The following is a 9,867-nucleotide window of genomic DNA, read 5'->3' on the forward strand; positions in this document are numbered from 1 at the left end:
GGTGTAGTGGAAGCATCCCCTTCCGAAACAAGCTTAACCAAGGTGCTTGGGGATATGACCACTATCCTTACGGAGATGTATAAAGAACAAAATGCATTCTATTTCATCCAAGCCATCCAAGCCACACCCCAAGTTGCTCAACTTGAAGGTCCTCCTAGAATTTGTGGTTTGTGCTCTAGCACCACACATTACACCGATCAATGCCACCAAATTTAAGAGGAGTATGCCCTTGCAGTAGCCAATGTGAATTATAACAACCGTCCATCCTACCCCCCTCAAGGCCTAAACAACTACTCTCATGGTAATAATCACAATCAAGGGTGGAGGGATAATGCGCAAGGGAGCAATCAAAATCCAAGATGGAACAATTCTTCTTCTCACTACAACAACAACCACCAATCTTCATCCCAATACCACCATAACAACAACAACCATCAAGCCAACCAAAATTATCACAACCAAGCTTCCCATCAAAACCAAAACAATTACACCAAGTACCAAGCACCACATCAAAGACAACAATCCAATCAACCCTCCTCCTCTTCCACCAACCAAGTTGATGAGCTTAGAGCTACTATGAAAAAACAGGACAAGAACAACAAGGCTCAATTTAATGCCATGAATGCCCAATTGGCCAATCTCACCGACATGATTTCAAAGTTGACCTTGTCCTCCTCCAATAACAACTCCAACCAACCCTCAAGCTCTTCTAATCTTCCATCCTAACCCCTTCCAAATCCAAAGGGCGATCTCAACGCCATCACTCTACGTTCAGGTACTACTTTGGAGGAGATACCTCCTAGGGTATTGGAAGACATTCATGAGGAAGAAGTGGTTGTTGAAGCTCCACATGAAGAAGAGGAAGTGGACACAAGGCATGAGGAAGAAGAAATGAGCCTCAAAAAACCCAAGAGGAAGGCTATAGTGGATGAATCTATCCCTATCCCATTCCCTTCCATGGTAAAGAAGGCCAAGAAGACCCCGGAGTTTGATTTAAATATGCTTCAAGTATTCAAGAAGGTTGAGGTAACCATTCCACTTCTTGATGCTATTCAACAAATTCTGAAGTATGCAAAATTTTTAAAGGACTTGTGCACACACAAAGATAGGATTGGTGAGTTGGAAACATTATCATTGGGTAGTTCCATTTCTTCATTCATGAAGCCTATTCCAGAGAAGTGTAGTGACCCTGGACCATGTTTGGTGTCTTGTCATATTGGTGGACGCGTCTTTCATGATTGTATGTGTGATCTAGGGGCTTGCTTGAGTATCATGCCACTTTCCATATTTGCAAGGTTGAAACTAGCTCCGTTAAAAAAGGTCAGCCGCCAAGTTTACCTTAGCAAACAAGAGTGTGATCACTGTAATAGGAATAGCGAAAGATGTACTTGTGGCAATCAAGGACTTGGTATTTTCGGTTGACATCTACATCCTTGAGATGCCCCCAACAGAGAATAGAAGTGCTTCCTCCGTTCTACTTGGTAGACCTGATAAACCACTATTTTATGGTCTATAATGTGTTTAATTGTGTGGTTTTATCATGATCTTTACCCACTTATTCATATGATTAGCATGCATTTATATTTCCTTCCTAAAATTATTACATGATTGAAAACTTGATTCCTAGAGACTTTTTATTACGTATTTTAATTCTTCTTTATTCCATTTGATGCCGTGATCTGTGTGTTAAGTGTTTCAGGCTTTATAGAGCATGAATGAATTGGAGATTGGAAAGGAAGCTTGCAAAAATGGAAGGAACACAAGAAATTGAGGAGATGACCAGCGAGAAGTGACGCGGTCGCATGGCTCGCGCGACCGCGCGAAAGAGAGGAAATCGCAGTGACGCGGTTGCATGGCTCACACGACCGTGCGGATTGGAATAGCACAAGTGACGCGGAGGTGTGGACGACGTGCTCGCGTGGAAGGGAAAAACGCCGAATGACGCGGCTGCATGAATGACGCGATCGCGTGACGTGCGCGATATGCATAATCTGCAGAATTCGCTGGGGGTGATTTTGGGCCCTGTTTTAACCCAGTTTTCGGCCCAGAAAAGCAGACTAGAGCCAGAAAACATGCAGAAACCAGCAACAACATTCATTCTACACAATATTAGTTTTTAGATCTAGTTTTACTCCTCCTCTAGGTTTTCTCTCTACACATTCATAGTTCTTAGGATTTTTTATTTTACTGCTTTTGCATTGGGATATTGAGAAGAGTTATTACCTCAGCAAGACTTCGTCATTCTAGTTCGTTTTCTTTACTTGGCTCTTACTCTTCCATGTCCTTAATTTGCTCAATTTTACTATTGGATTATTTTAGAATTTATTAATACAAGAATTATTTTTATTTTTAATTGATTTCTTTGATTATTATTTATCATGACTTTCCTTAATTCCCTTTCCTATGTTATGAATTCTACATTCATAATGAGTGAGTAGTTCCCTAACATGATGGGGAGTTGATTGAAAGGAACCCTTGAGTTGGAATGCTCAAAAAAAAAAATTGTAATTGGGTTTATTGTTGGATTGCCCTCTAGTCACTAACACCAATCCCTTTTAATTGAGTGTGTTGGAACTTGTGAATAGAAGTAGCATTCCAACTTGTTTGAATTTCCCTTACCTAGTAAGGGATAACTAAACAGAACAACCTTCAATTATCAATTAATCTAGAGAGTACTTTAACAAGAATAGGGCTTCCAACTAATCTACTCCCAGTCAAGGCTTTTATTTAAATTATTTAATTTCTCTAATTTAAATTCCTGTTTATTCAACTCAAACCCTTTTTGAAAACATCTGATTAATAAAATAGCACACCTTTCTGCAACTCGTTGGGAGACGACCTGGGATTCATACTCCCAGTATTTTTATTTTAATTTTTGTGACACCCTTCTAAATTGATAAGCGGATTTCTGGTTGGTTAAGAACTATACTTGCAACGCATATCTTATAACAATTCTTGACTCGTCAATTTCCGTCACGTCAATTTTTGGCGCCGTTGCTGGGGAGTTGCAATAGAGTGTTATGTTATTGATTGAAATTTATTTATTTGCATTTTATTTTATCTTGCTACTATGAGCTGCTTGTTTCTTTCGTTAGATGATGCGTTCACTTCCTGATCCAAGCTTGCCAGTATTCGATCCTGAGATTGAAAGAAATATTTCACGAATAAGGCACGCTCGGTGTTGGTTAGTCCTCTCAGAGGGCGGATCTGAAACGTCATTTGAGAAAGAAACCAGCCCCCGTTCTACTGATTCGGTTGATTTACGTGTAGGTGACATGGCAGCACCTAGGAGAGTTACTATCCAGGAGGCTGGAGCCCCTGATTTTACAATGCAACCGTTTCAAGCGCATCACCCAGTGGTGGCTACAGACTTTGAAATAAAGACTGCACTGCTCAATTTGATGCTCAAGTTTTATGGCTTACCTGCTCAAGAGCCTATCAAGCACCTGAGAGATTTTAAGCAGTCTGTTCTATTGGCAGGCGTGATGGTGCAGATGAAACTTCAATTTTGTTGAAAGCTTTCCTGTTTTCTCTTGAGGGAAAGGCAAGAGAGTGGTACTACACTCAACCCGCAGCAACTGTATCCGACTGGGATACACTTAGAAGAGAAAATTTGGAAAAGTTCTTTCCAGCTAAAGTTACTGATAAACTGAGGAAAGACATTTCCATGATTATTCAGGATGAATCCGAGACTCTCTATGAATACTGGGAGCGCTTCAATAATCTTCTGGAAGCATGCCCCCCACCATATGATTGACAAGATAGTGTTACTCGGTTACGTCACACAGGGCATAAGGCCCCAAGATAAGACCACATTGGAAAGTGCTAGCAATGGGTCTATGAAAAAGTACAAGACCACTGATGAGGCATGGCAATTGATCAGCGGCTTAGCTGAATCTACTCGGAATCACAGGCAGAAACAAGGCCATTCAAAAGCCGTTGCAGAAGTATCCTCTAGCAGAGAGACTGCTGCTCTAACTCAGAGTATCTGTGAAATGACCAACTTGCTGAAGCAGATACAGTTGAATCAACAGCAAGTTCAGCAAGCTCAACCTTCTCCACCACAGCAAAGCCAACAGTTAGTCCCATAGAGAGTTTGCGGAGTCTGTGCTAATTATAGCCATTATACTGATGAATGTCCGCAGCTCCAACAGGAAGACAACACCGTGGCAGCCACTCATAACTTCTATGACCGCCCCAACCAAGGGTACAATCAAGATGGCAATTACAGCCATGGATGGCAGGACAATTCTAACCAGAATTGGAGGGACAACAACAACAGAGGAGGCAGAGACAATCAGGGAAATTAGAGGTGGAATAATAACAACAACAGGCAGCAGAACCAGAACCAGCCTTACAGAGCACCTCACCTGAGGCAATCCCAAGGACCACAGAATACCCAACAACAGACTTCTCAAATTACTTATCCTTTTTCATCTTCTAATGACGACTTACTACAATTTATTGATCGGAGACAACAGACCATGGAAAATAACCTTTATGGTACACTAAATGGTCTGAACTCTACTTTGCAAGCTCTTGTCTCACAGATTGGATCAATGAATAACTCCAATAACCAGCCTTTGAGCTCCAGTGGAATCCCCTCTCAACCATTACCCAATCCAAAGGGTGGCATTAATGCCATCACCCTAAGGTCCGGAACTACACTGCAGGAGAGGAATCAGGAGGAGCCAAGCCCACCAGAACACGCCTCAGCTGAAGAGGTAGTGGAAATAGAAGATGTTGAAGAGGAAGAGGACATATAGGACATGGCTGAAAAAGAAGAAGTTCAACCACAGGAGGAAGCACCAAAGGCCACAGACACTGCAGAAGACACCACTCCCATTCCATTTCCACAACTTGCAAGGAATCCCAGAAAGCAGCTGGAACCTGATCCCAAAATGGTAGAGATATTCAAAAAGGTTGAGGTAACTGTTCCTCTTTTTGATGTTATTCAACAGGTACCTAAATATGCAAAGTTTCTAAAATATTTATGTATACATAAAGACAAAATTAATGAATTAAAAACTATTCCTTTAGGTAGTTCCATATCTGCTTTAATGGGAGGTTTACCTGAAAAGTGTAGTGACCCAGGTCCATGTATGGTTAATTGTACTATTGGTGGTGTAGTATTTTCTGATTGCATGTGTGATTTAGGAGCATGTGTGAGTATAATGCCTTTGTCTATATATGATATTTTGAGGCTCCCTCCCTTAAAAAGGTCGGCAGCTCGTTTTGTGTTAGCAGATAAAAGCATTATTACAGTGGCTGGAGTTGCTGAAGATGTATTAGTGGGCTGATAAACCCATATTTTATGATATATTTTATGCTTAATTTAAGTAATTTATTCAATCCTTCACCCACTTATTCATATTAATTGCATGGTTTTACTTTCCCTTCCTTATTATGTGATGTATGTGAAAAACATGTTTCCTATGCTTTAATATTAAATATTTTAATTACCTTTATTTCCATTCGATGCCGTGATTAGTGTGTTGAGTAGTTTCATATCTTCTAAGGTAGGAATGACTTAAAGGATGGAAAGGAAACATACAAAAATGGAAGGAAAGCACAAAACGGAGCTCCTAAAGAAACTGGCATCCACGCGATTGCATGGATGAAGCGATCGCGTGCCAAGCACGAATCAGCAGAACGCACATGACGCGGTCGCATGACTGACGCGACCGCGTGGCAAGGAAATGCTCCGAATGACGCGACCGCGTGACCCACGCGGACGCGTGACAGAGGCCACGCACCAGAAATTGCAGAAAACACTCATAGCAAATTCTGAAGCCCTTTTTGGCCCAAATCCAAGTCCAGAAGGCATAGACCAGAGGTTACAAAGTGAGGGAACGCATCCATTCAGGGAGAGCTCGCCAATTTTCACTTTCCATGATTTAGATTTAGTTTGAGAGAGGTTCTCTCCTCTCTCTCTTAGGATTAGGATTAGGATTTAGGACTTCTCTTAGTTTGTAAGAGTGACTCTCGATCCAGGTTTAATATTTACTTTAATGCTTTTATTCGTATTGCCAACTTGACTTATGAACCCTTTCCATATTATGATTTGAATTAATGATTATTTGAGGTATTTCAGTTATTGATTGCTTTCTCCTTAATTTGTGTTACCATTGCTTTCCATCTAAGAACGTTTTTATTCCAAAAATTTTACTTTTTTTTCCCTTTTGGTCTTGGTTAAGAAATCAGTAACTCAACATTATTAAACTCATCATAATTGATAATCGTTATCTTACTAATTGAACTGAACTTCAATAATCCCAACTTTTTCTTAGGAAATAAATAGGATTCGAAGGTCAAACTAATTAGTTCCTTGACTTTCCTTTACTTTAGTAAAGGTTAACTAAGTGGAATTTAGATTCAACTTTCATTATTGTTGAGAGAGATAACTAAGCTGGACTTCCAATTTCTCTTACCTTGCCAAAAGATTGCTTTACAGTATTTATTTATTTTAATTTCCATTTAAATTATTTGTCATATCTACTCTTCACTCTCAACCCCGATTTTACAACCTCCATAACCAATAATAAGAACATACTTCCCTGCAGTTCCTTGAGAAGACGACCCGAGGTTTGAATACTCGGTTAACAATTTTTAAGGGGTTTGTTACTTGTGAAAACCAAAACGTTTGCACGAAGGGATTTTTGTTGGTTTAGAGACTACATCTACAACGCGACTGTTTTTATGAACTTCTTTACTGGCAAAAATCCTAACGTCATGGGCATTAAGGGGCTCACATTTCCCATTGATTTTTATATCCTGGAGATGCCCCAAAATGACTCAGAGAAGCCATGATAAAACCATATTTCATGAGTTCTTTTGTGCTTAATTTGAGTGATTTATACAATCCTTCACCTGCTTATTCACATTAATTGCATGGTTTTACTCTCTCTTCCTTATTATGTCATATTGTGAAAAACATGTTTCCTAAGCTTTAAAAATTAATTATTTTAATTACCTTTATTTCCATTCGATGTCGTGATCGGTGTGTTGAGTAGTTTCAGATTTTCTAAGGCAGAATGACTTAAAGGATGGAAAGGGAAACGTACTAAAATGGAAGGAGAAAGCAAAACGGAGCTTTAAGGAAACTGGTATCCACGCGATCGCATGACTGACGCGACCGCGCGCCTTAAGCAGAACGCACATGACGCGGTCGCATGATTGACACGACCGCGTGGCAAGAAAAAGCTCCAAATGACGCGACCGCGTGACCCACGTGGACGCGTGACAGGGGCCACGTATCAGAATTTACAGAATGCGCCCCCAGCGAATTCTGAAGCCCTTTTTGGCCCAGATCCAAGTACAGACAGCATAGACCAAAGGTTATAAAGTGTGGGAATGCACCCATTCAAAGAGGGCTCGCATATTTTACCTTTCAATGATTTAGATTTAGTTGAGAGGGAGATTCTCTCTCTCTCTCTCTCTTTTAGGATTTAGGATTTCTTCTTGTTTTAAGAGTAACTCTGGATCCCAGGTTTAATGTTCTTTTATTTTAGTTTTACTTTTATTTATTTATTCCAACATTTGAATTGATTATTATAATTTGATTTATGAATTATTCCATGTCACAGATTGTTATTTGAATTAATGATAATTGAGGTATTTTCAGTTTATGATTATTCACTTTGATTTAAGTTACCATTGCTTCCCATCTAAGGATATTCTTATTACTTCATCAATTTTACTTTTTTCCCTTTTGGTTCTGGTTAAGAATTTAGTAACTCAACAGTTATTAAACTCAATATAATTGATAATCGTTATCTTGCTAATTAAGCTGAACTTAAATAATTCCAACCTTTTCTTAGGAAATAAATAGGATTCGAAGGCTAGATTAATTAGTCCCTTGACTTTCATTTGCCTTAGTAAAGGTTGACCAAGTGGAGTTTAGATTCAACTTTCATTATAATTGAGAGAGATAACCACGTTGGACCTCCAACTTCTTTTACCTTACCAAAAGTCTACTTTATAGAATTTATTTATTGCCATTTACTTTACCTGTCATTTAAATTACTTGCTTCTCACCTTCTAAACCCCGATTACAACCTTTATAACCAATAATAAGAACATACTTCATCGCAGTTCCTTGAGAAGACGACCCGAGGTTTGAATACTCAGTTAACAATTTCTAAAAGGGTTTGTTACTTGTGACACCCAAAATGTTTGTACGAAGGGATTTTTGTCAGTTTAGAGACTATATCTACAACGCAACCGTTTCTATGAATCTCTTTACTGGTAAAAATCCTCTCGTCAAAATGGCGCCATTGCCGGGGTACTGCTAACGTGTGCCTTATTATTGGTTATTGTAAATATTTTTTCTTTTGCTTGTTTATTTATTTTTGTTTTTCCTTTTTATCTTTATTTGCTGCTATGAATTCTCACCCCTCTCGCTTTGAGTTTGGTTCTAATGTTGTTAAGGGAAATAGAAGTTACAGCAAGAATGTGCATCAAGGTCAGACCAATCAAAGATGGATAGAACCAAGAGGATCTAATCAACCCTTTTGACAGCAACACCCTCCGAGATATCTTGGACAAAGACCATTCCACAATGCATACCCAGCTGAAAGACATGGTGGACAACTTTGTAACTACCAACAAGCCCCACCCTGTACATATAAACCACCCTTTCAACATAACCTTGAACCACCACACTCACAAGCTTCTCTTCACCATTCGCCACCATATGATCCATCCTTACCCCAATACCAATCCAATCGCTCCCAATCACCACCACTTTCATTTGTAGCATGTCCAAGTCCAGCAACCCAAGAAGCAGAGGATCGCCTAAGAGAATTAGTAATTAAATTTCAAACAACCATTAAACAACTGGAGCAAGCAATGATTCAATGGTCTTCTAGGCGCTCAAATATACAAGGGTCAACCACAGCTCTATGTGGACAGCCCAATGAAGAGCAGAGCATGAAGGAAGTGCCAGAAACTCCAGTGGACAAGACAGAGCATGAATTTGTACTGGAACAATTAGAAGAAGCTGTCTTTGTTCAAGAAGAAGAGTTAGTTGAAGATCTAGGAGATGCTGAACCTCCATGGGAATCCAGAATTGAGGAAAACTCTGTCTAGGATGCTACAGTTGATGCTAAGGAGGATATTTCTCCAAGGCAAATCGTTTATGAAGAATTAGACGGAATAATCCAAGAAACAAATTCCCTTGATGATGATAGTCACAAGTCTAGCTCTCTTAGTGATGAACTTGCATCCGCAAGTGAATTCTCTGAGATCGAAGAATCTTCCCCAAGTGAATATGAAGATGATGCAGAGGTAGATTTCTCTCTACCTCCAATCTATGACTCAAGTGATGAGGAAGACATAGAAGACTTTGACCAGGACAAGGAAACGAAACTTGCAGAACCAACAAAAACACCTATCCCAAGGCCATTACCACCTAATACAAGCTTCAAGTGGGTACAATCCTTAACTTATAACTTTACTTATTCTCTTGAATATGGTTTGCTTGAAACAGATGGCCAGCTTAGAGCTCTCTGCGGCTTTAAGAGTAAGAGGGAAATGGCTCGTACTAAGAGCTGGTGTACAAGGTTCAATAAGGTTCCACGCTTCACCTCGAAGTACACGGATTGGTATCATGCTCAATTACATGGATCACGGAAAACGTTTGGTCACCAAGGTGAGATTCTACTTTTTAACCCGCCCGAATGGAGACACGTAGATCAAGACGGAGGCGGATTTAAAAGCAAGGCTTGGAATCCGGAAGTTTATTCTGACATTTGTCATCCCGGGAGCCTAACAATATATTTAAAGCTGTTCGGAAGCTTTGCGTGCTTAGTTTAGGACCCCAGAGGCTACTGGCATTCCAAGCACTGGTGGAGATTTTTGGACGAA

This window comes from Arachis ipaensis, chromosome B10 (assembly GCF_000816755.2).
Source record: "Arachis ipaensis cultivar K30076 chromosome B10, Araip1.1, whole genome shotgun sequence".
NCBI classification, from domain to species: domain Eukaryota; kingdom Viridiplantae; phylum Streptophyta; class Magnoliopsida; order Fabales; family Fabaceae; genus Arachis; species Arachis ipaensis.